The 9,694-nt window shown below is 44.4% G+C and overlaps 1 protein-coding gene across 1 annotated transcript in view; it reads left to right on the top strand.

Moving 5' to 3' along the window:
- The window catches only part of LOC143300975 (uncharacterized), a 170,316-nt gene that overhangs the window by 123,248 nt on the left and 37,374 nt on the right, over nt 1-9,694 (top strand). The window lies entirely within an intron of this gene.

The following is a 9,694-nucleotide window of genomic DNA, read 5'->3' as shown; positions in this document are numbered from 1 at the left end:
TCTAAGCGCTTTACAAACACAGTCATTTGCACAACAGACTGACTGCCTGGGTAGAGTCTGTCTGACAGCTGCCATTGGGCGCTCATCATTCGTTTCCTGTTTCATTCAATCGGGTTCCAGTCACGCATACATATGCTCGCACAGACATGTAACAATTTTCATGTATGACCATTTTGTTTGTTTACCCCGCCATGTATGCAGCCATACTCCGTTGTCGGGGATGTGCATACTGGGTGTGTTTTTGTATCCATAACTCATCGAACGCTGACATGGATGACAGGATCTTTAACGTGTGTATTTGATCTTCTGCGTCGTATGCATACGGACGGGGTTCAGGCATTAGCAGGTCTGCACATGATTATGTTGACCTGGGAGATGGGAAAAATCCCCACCCTTTATCCACCAGGCACCGCTACCGATATTCGAACTCAGGGCCCTCAGATTGAAAGTCCAATGATTTAACCATTCAGCTATTGCGCTCGTCAGTCGTTTGAAGATATACATGTGCAGATGTGCACGTGTACAAACACATGTACACACGCACGCACGCTGACATATCAGAAATACGCATATCCACACACACACACACACACACACACACACACACACACACACACACACACACACACACACACACACACATAGAATAGACAAGACACTAGACTCCACTTTACCTCGAGTGGTGGTATGGACGCAAGTCATTCGGATGAGACGATAAACCGAGGTCCATTGTGGGGTATTCACTTTTGGCTCAAAAAAGAACCCACGGCAACAAAGGGGCTCTTTCAGGTATCATCGAGCAGAAAAATCCACTTCGATAGGAGAAGCAATATTCATGCAGGTAGAAAAGAGTGTGCTGTCTGACTGTAAGGACGCGACGCGAGCAGTCCGAATTTAACACAGATCGATCTGTTGTGACAAAAGAGTAACACAGACACAGACAGACAGACAGACAGACAGACAGACACACAGACACAGACACACAGACACAGACACAGACACACACACACACACACACACACACACACACACACACACACACACACACACACACACACACACTTGCAACGCACAAGCGCGCACGAACTGACGTCACCACTGGCGGTAAACCTAAATTGAGATATATGTTGGGTCTTACTGAATCAGGGTTATCACAAAAATCTGTAATATGATTGAAAATGTGTTGTGAATGTCATTTTTTTCTAATACTTATTGTAATCATAAAGCAGACAGGCACATTGTTAACACCCATATTGAGATTTTCACATTGTATTAAATGTTTTCTCTATGATTAAGCTTATAATGCATTACTTAATAGTTTAACAAAACGTTCAGTTACAACTTATATAAAATGTAACTTAACTTTATTTCCAATCTTGTGCGTGTCTGTGTGTGTCTGTGTTTGTTGGTCACACTTAGGTGCATTTCCTTTTTCATTTAAACAAAAGCAAGTGTGAGAAATGATTTTTTTTCCTTTGTGACTAATTTTGAAAAAAAGGGAAAAAATAAAAATAAAATAAAATAACCCCCCCCAAAAAAAAAAAGATAAATAAATATATAAAAATACTACTACGACTACTAATAATATTTATAATGCGCAAAATATTCTTTATTTTTATTTTTTATTATTTATTTTTTTGCTGCCCCATCATCTGCACCATTTCAGTGGCATTACTCCCACGCCGCTCATTTAGATTCCCCCATACACGGCCACACCCGGGTTCGTCCGTCACAGTTCCATCGTCGGCAGTCCGCAGGGAACCATCGATGTTAGGTCGCCTGGAGGCCACACACCAGAGGCCACCCTGCACTGCTGCTGAGTCACTTCGGTGGTGTTCAGTGGTGCCTGTCCTGATTCAACATACTTAGGACACCACCTACTAAGCTCCCTACTAACGACAATAATGGCTTAGTCGCAGAGCCAGACTGAGTGAGCGTCCCTCCCAGAGCGGAGACCGCCAACACGTCCCCCAAACAACAGCCCCCCCATGAATCTGCCGACACTGAAGACATTGACAGGACTCACCCAAAGCACAGAAGTGGAAGGGTATCGAAACTGAGGTCACCATGAGAGCAGGGCATGAAAGACCACAGACTTTGAGACTGTTTTGTTTATATTGATGACGATGAAGGAGGATGAGGATGACGATGATGATGACGATGTTGCTATGGAGGTCCATTTTGGTTTGGGACTGCGTGACAAGGCTGTACTCTACGCTTCCTGTCATAATGATATCCCGGCGTTAACCAGGCCCGAGAGATACAGACACTTGCAGTGTTGGTCAGGTAATTAGAGTAACACACCCAAAGACGCATCATTGAAGTGGATGACACTCGACTGTGTGGTCCCAGTCTCCCTATTTAAGACCACAACACACTCAACTCTGGGTAGGAGCCGGCCACGGGCCGAAAAACCCACCTCCGCTGGGATTCGAACCCGCGAACTCCCAGCCGTCAGTCCGCGACGCTAACCACTTCCCCACGGCAGCTGGTGTAAGGCGCAAAATCTTGATGAAGTCAACTCTAAGCGCACAAAAAAAGACAATAATGATGATAAATAAACAAATAAATGTAAAACATGCGGACACATATACACCCACACCCACATGCATAACAGATATGCAACAAACATGCAGTTTCACAGATATGAAAGCACAATCAAATACACATAAACGTACATCAGCCCCAACACACACACACACACACACACACTTACTTGTACAAGCACACACACACATACGCCCATATCCCCCACCCCCAACCCCACACACATATATGCACACACATATATGCAAATACATATATATGCACACCCGCACGTTCCAATATTCAGTTGCTTCCACAGTGTAGACATGCATACAAACACATACCTCTTCCTCTACACACACACACACACACACACACACACACACACCACACACACGAGCGCGCGCGCGCGCGCGTGCACAGAGCTCTCCTGACACGTGTGTACACTTACACCCTCGCGCACGCACACACGCATACAAACACACATAAAAACACAAACACTCACATACACACACGCACAGAGGCTGTCACTGATTAGCCGCAAGTGGGGTGGGAAAAGATCTCTGATGCCAAGAACGTGGCGTCTTGTGTGTTTATCAGTCGATTGTGTTTGGAAAATCCCACAGAAACTGTGTTCCATTCTGAAGAAATTTGCGCAATGTTGGTTTGAAAATGATGCCGATATTTGTTTGATTTGCAAAGCATCGTGCTCTACCTTTCATGCTGGACTTACGGCCGCTCCCTCTCTCTGCTTTTATTTCTTTGAGGCGATCGATGGCGTGATGGCCTTGTACCTGTTCGTTTTGGTATTCTTTGACTTTTCTGAGGATTTCCGATTTTCCTAGATGTAGGCCGCTCGTTGGTGTTGCGTTACCAGCAAGTCTGTCAGCTCGCTCATTTCCCTTAACACCTGCATGTCCCGGGCAGTATGACCATGTGAGTTTTTTTAATCTGAAAGTTGCGCATTGCCTTATGCCACTCTGGGCTTCCCATTCCACTTTCAATTTTCTTTATTAGGTTCACTGAGTCCGTTAGAATCATGGCATGTTGGTTTCCGGGCATATGGATAGATGATAGCCACTGGAGGGCATGTGTCACAGCTTCAGCTTCCATCGTTAGGCTGGAGGTTGTGACTTTGTAGGCAGCATTCTCTTCCCTGATTGTTTTTCCATTTTGTTTCACAGTGAATTCCCAGCTGGATTGGCCTTTGGTTACTAAGCCATCTGTGCGTATGATGACGTCCTTTTCTTTACTGTTTTCTTCTATGAGTAGCTTCACTTCTGCATCAGTTTTGCACTCTGGCCTTTCCTGACAATGTCTTCCAAGAGTGGGTGAAATGGCTGTGTTGAATAGATGGTTGAGGTTTTCGGGGGTTTTCTCCCATTCTTTTGTTTCTTTCAGGTCTTGTAGTCGGCATACTAGCTGGATTGTGTCTTCTGCTTGCCCCATCCATCATCTTCCTCGTCCTAGACGGCTGCCTTTTGTTTCCGTGACTGCGTCATGCAGTGGGTTTTGAGCGTTTTCTAATGCTCTGAAGTTGGTCTTAACATGTTCTAACTTGTTTCTGGCCTGCACTGAAGGAAGGTCAAGCAGGTATCGCATGGTTTCCGTGGGCGTGTCTTTTGTTGTTCTAAGGATCAGCCTCATAGCTTCATTTTGAACTCTTTCTAATTTTAGGAGGCTGCTTTGAGACGATGTTATTAGCCCAAGTCCGTAGTCGATCCCACTGAGAAGAGTGATTGATATAGCAGGAAGAGGTGGCGTTGTTCAGTACCTTTGGTTGCCATTGCTTTTGAGACTGAAAGACCCTTTTTGCATTTGAGAAAACTATTTTCCGTATGTTTTCTGAAGGTCAGCATCCTGTCGAACTGTAGTGTAGGCAGTCGGTTTTCTCGATCTGAATTCCGTCCAATGACACAGAAGGTGGTGATTTGCTCGCGGTTCTGTTGTTGAGGGTGCACAGCAACTTTGAGCTTTCGCTGGATTGATGGAAGATCCTGTGTCCTTGCACCATTGAGCGATATTGTTCAGTTGTTTCTGGACAGCTTTAGTTCTTTCTTGAGCATCTTTCGAAGTTTTGAAGACCATCTTCAAGGTCGATTGCTACTGCTAGTGTTTCTTCTTTTCTTTGAAATCCTTCATATACCTCATATACGAAAGCAGCTGAATTTTCCCACGTGGACTTACCTGCTCTGTAACCATCTTGATTTGAAGGGAGAATGAGCCTGTGTTCAAGATCCCTTGCAAGTTTCCTGGCTATCATGCGTTCCATGAGCTTTCCAGCAATGTTTTGCATGGTTAAGATTCAGGAGCCGCTTACCTGACGTTGGTCCTTTCCTGGTTTTGATATGGGTTTTAAGAAGCTGTGTGTCCAGTCCTCCGGCACATGTCCATTGTGGAAACTGTTTTGATACAGATTGAAAAGTTGTCTTCTGTTTTTTTCCGATAGCTCCTTGATGTCTGAGTAGCGAACTTTGTCTGGGCCAGGAGCCGATTCTTTCTTGCATTTAGCTATTGCTTCGTTCAGATCATCAATTGTCAAGTCATCATCAGGTCCAGTCTGCATAAGGGTTTGGTTTAACTCCTCAACATATTTCTTTTTTTCATCAAAGTTTCTTTGATCGCTCTGTTGTATGAAACGTTTGAGGAGGGCGGATCTTTTTTCTTCGTTTGTCTTAAGCTTGGTTCCATCAGTATCTAACATGTCTGGGGTTGTTGTTGTGCACGTTTTCCCTTCCATGCGACGATAAAATTGCCAGAACTCTGTCAATGTTGTGTCATAAGTGAGTGCCTCGCAAAACTGTTTCCACTTGTTATTTTTGGTCTCTTGAGCAATGACTTCAAACTGTTTTGTTTTTTCTTTCATTTTTGTTTCAGTATCTTTGTCCGACAGAGGCCTTTCAGTCTTAAAAGCAATGGCAACCAAAGGTATTGAACAACGCCACCTCTTCCTGCTATACCAATCACTCGTCCTCAGTGTGATCTTCAAAACTTCGAAAGATGCTCAGCAAAGAACTAAAGCCGTCAAGAAACAACTAAACAATATTGCTCAATGGTGCAAAGACACAGGATCTTCCATCAATCCAGCGAAAGCCCAAACGTTGCTGTGCACCCTCAACAACAGAACCGCGAGCAAATCACCACCTTCTGTGTCATTCGATGGGATTCAGATCGAGAAAACTGAATGCCTACGCTACCTAGGAATACACTTCGACAGGATGCTGACCTTCAGAAAACATACGGAAAATACTGTTCTCAAATGCAAAAAGGGCTTTTCAGTCTTAAAGGCAATGGCAACCAAAGGTATTGAACAACGCCACCTCTTCCTGCTATACCAATCACTCGTCCTCAGTGTGATCGACTACGGACTTGGGCTAACAACACCGTCTCAAAGCAACCTCTTAAAATTTGAAAGAGTTCAAAATGAAGCTATGAGGCTGATCCTTAGAACAACAAAAGACACGCCCACAGAAACCACGCGATACCTGCTTGACCTTCCTTCAGTGCAGGCCAGAAACAAGTTAGAACAGGTCAAGACCTACTTCAAAGCATTAGAAAACCCTCAAAACCCACTGCATGACGCAGTCAAAGAACCAAAAGGCAGCCATCTAGGACGAGGAAGATGATGGATGGGGCAAGCAGAAGACACAATCCAGCTGGTATGCCGACTACAAGACCTGAAAGAAACAAAAGAATGGGAGAAAAACCCCGAAAACCTCAACCATCTATTCAACACAGCCATTTCACCCACTCTAGGAAGACATTTTCGGGAATGGCGAGAGGGCAAAACTGATGCGGAAGTGAAGCTACTCATAGAAGAAAACAGCAAAGAAGAGGACATCATCATAAACACAGATGGCTCAGTCACCAAGGACCAATCCGGTTGGATATTCACTGCGAAACAAAATGGAAAAACAATTAGGGAAGAGAATGCTGCCTACAAAGTCACAACCTCCAGCCTAACGATGGAAGTTGAAGCTGTGACACATGCACTCCAGTGGCTATCGTCCATCCATACGCCCGGAAACCAACATGCCATGATTCTAACCGACTCAATGAACCTCATACAGAAAATTGAAAACGGAATGGGAAGCCCAGAGTGGCATAAGGCAATGCGCAACTTTCAGATTAAAAAAAAACCTCACATGGTCACACTGCCCGGGACATGCAGGTGTTAAGGGAAATGAGCGAGCTGACAGACGTGCTGGTATCGCAACACCAACGAGCGGCCTACATCTAGGAAAATCGGAAATCCTCAGAAAAGTCAAAGAATATCAAAAAGAACAGGTACAAGGCCATCACACCATCGATCGCCTCAAAGAAATAAAAGCAGACAGAGGGAGCGGCCGTACGTCTACCATGAAAGGTAGAGCACGATGCTTTGCAAATCAAACAAACATCGGCATAATTTCCAAACCAACATTGCGCAAATTTCTTCAAAACGGTCTCTGTGGGCTTTTCCAAATACAATAGACTGAGCAACACACTAGACGCCACGTTCTTGGCATCAGACATCTTTTCCTATCCCTCTTGCGGCCAATCAGTGCATGTGTGTATGTGTGTGGGTGGGTCTGTGTTTTTGAGTGCGTTTGTGCATGCGCGAGGGTGTAAGTGTACACAAGTGTCAGGAGAGTTCTGTGCACGTGCGTATGTGTGTGTGTGTGTGTGTGTGTGTGTGTGAGGAGGAGGTGGAGGTGCGGGAGGGAGGGGGGGGGGTAGAGGATGAGGTATGTGAGTGTAAGCATGCCTACACTGTGGGAACAACAGGATATTGGAACGTGCGGGTGTGTATATATATTGTATATATGTGTGTGGGGTTGGGGGTGGGGAATATGGACGTATGTGTGTGCTTGTACAAGTAAGTGTTCATCTGTGTGTGTGTGTGTGTGTGTGTGTGTGTGTGTGTGTGTGTGTGTGTGTGTGTGTGTGTGTGTGTATGTGTGTGTGTGTGTGTGTGTGTGTGTGTGTGTGCCGTGGAAGCTGCGATACGTAGCCTAGAAATGAGTGCGTGGAGTAGGGGGGTAGAGGAGGTGCAGGGTAATGTGTGTGTGTGTGTGTGTGTGTGTGTCGGGGCTCATGTACGTTTATGTGTATTTGACTGTGCTATCATATCTGTGAAACTGCATGTTTGGTGCATATCTGTTATGCATGTGTGGGTGTATGTGTGAATGTGTGTCTTCATGTTTTACATGTATTTGCTTATTTATCATCATTGTTGTCTTATTTATTATTATTATTATTACTACTACTACTACTACTACTACTACTACTACTACTACTACTACTACTACCCCTTTTTATATATTATAATAATTATTTATTTATTCATTTACTTATTTATGTACGCTTATCTATTATTTATTCAACTTTTTTTTTCTCAAGGCCTGACTAAGCGCGTTGGGTTACGCTGCTGGTCAGGCATCTGCTTGGCAGATGTGGTGTAGTGTGTATGGATTTGTCCGAACGCAGTGACGCCTCCTTGAGCTACTGAAACTGAAACTGAAACTGTCCGGAGAAGGTTTTGTTCTTTCTTTTTGCCAAAGTTTGACAGTCACATGTTTTTCTATCGAGATTCTCTCTGTGTCGGTATTCCACCACGGGGGCTGAAAGTTTGCACCCAGTTGGGTGCCGTTCTTTTGTTTCTTCCGCGTCTTAATTTTTCGATGATGGTTGCCTCTTTGGTTTCACACTGAAATGGATCACGCGGTTTCATACAGGGTTTATCTGATAGTTTCTGAAGACTAAAAACTACCGGGAGGTAATCACTGCCTTGGTGTGGAAGCGTCTCTGCATTCATTCCTGCTCTGAATTTTGGATATGTTAGAACGATGTCGATCACACTGTCACTGTCCCCTTGTCCTGTTCCAAGGCGAGTTGGGGATGTGGTTGTTAAAGGGCTAAGAAGAATTTCTCCTATGATTCCTTCAAGTGCAAGTCCTTGTGGGTTGGTGTTCCGCTTGTCCCAAAACTTCGATCTTGCATTAAGGTCTCCACAGATAATGACTGAGGCAAAACAGTAATGGTAATCCTACTCAGCTCCATATATATCCATATCAGGGTTTAAATGCGAATCCTGAAGCAAATATACATTATATCGTTTTTGTCGTTACAAATGAAAGCATCCCTTATTTTCTTTACATTTCCAAACCCCTGGCAAATTAATAGTGCAAATTGTAATGTTCTGTGTCATTTTATTCGGAAATGTATGTCAACCGAAACAACATCTAGACTTGTCGTTTCTCTCTTTCTCTCTCGCCTTAACTACTGTAACTCTCTGTTGTCTGGTTTGCCTGCTTCATCCATTTATTCCTTTCAGCGCATATAAAACTCGTCCTCAGAAAGAAACAAAATCTGAGCATATCATTCCTCTTTTGCAACATTTCCATTGGCTCCCTATCTAACACTTGATAAAATACAAGGTTAGCACTCTTTGTTTTAAATGTATTCACAAATCTGCCCCTTCCTATCTCTGTGGCTGCCTTCACCTCTACACCCCATCTCGCTCTCTACGATCGGCTTCGGACCCATTCTGTTTACGCATACTCCACTTTCGACCGCCGTTTTTTCTCTGTCCATGGACCTTGCTTTTGAAATGAACTTCCTCTTTCGATACGTCAGGTCTCCACTCTCAGCTCTTTCAAGTCTGGCCGTAAAACCCACCTTTTTCCAAGATAGCCCCCTTCACCTGCCCCTTCTTTGTCATCAGTTTCTCAAGTTTAGAGATGCATGCGTGTGAGTGACTGGTTTGAAAGCGCTTTGCTTTGTCTCTGCACAAGATTCAGCGCTATATAAATACTTATAATCATTCTCATTGTTATTATCATTATTAGACGGACGCGTTACCTCTAGGCCAACACTCCAGTTATAGAACTAATCATACGAATAATGCTAATAATATTGATAATACCAGTACCGACAAGGTCAAATCCTGCCAACGACCTCAGTATCCCGCTATGAGGTGACGCCATCTGCGTACCCACCCAGCCGTGCCAAAGACAGCAGGATGAGAGACACCAAGCTGGAAGTCACTGTCATCAGTATCACTCCCTGTCAGCTGATTCCTTCACACCAGGCCCTTAATCCGGCTTCCGTGCAACGCCTCCGGTTAGTGTCAGGTGTCCGGAATCCATCGGCCCACTTCGGCGGGGTCTCCGGACATAATTATGTG

This window comes from Babylonia areolata, chromosome 27 (genome assembly GCF_041734735.1).
Source record: "Babylonia areolata isolate BAREFJ2019XMU chromosome 27, ASM4173473v1, whole genome shotgun sequence".
Lineage (NCBI taxonomy): Eukaryota > Metazoa > Mollusca > Gastropoda > Neogastropoda > Buccinidae > Babylonia > Babylonia areolata.
The sequence above is the reverse complement of the archived record's forward strand: the minus strand, read 5'-3'. Positions and strand labels throughout refer to the sequence as shown.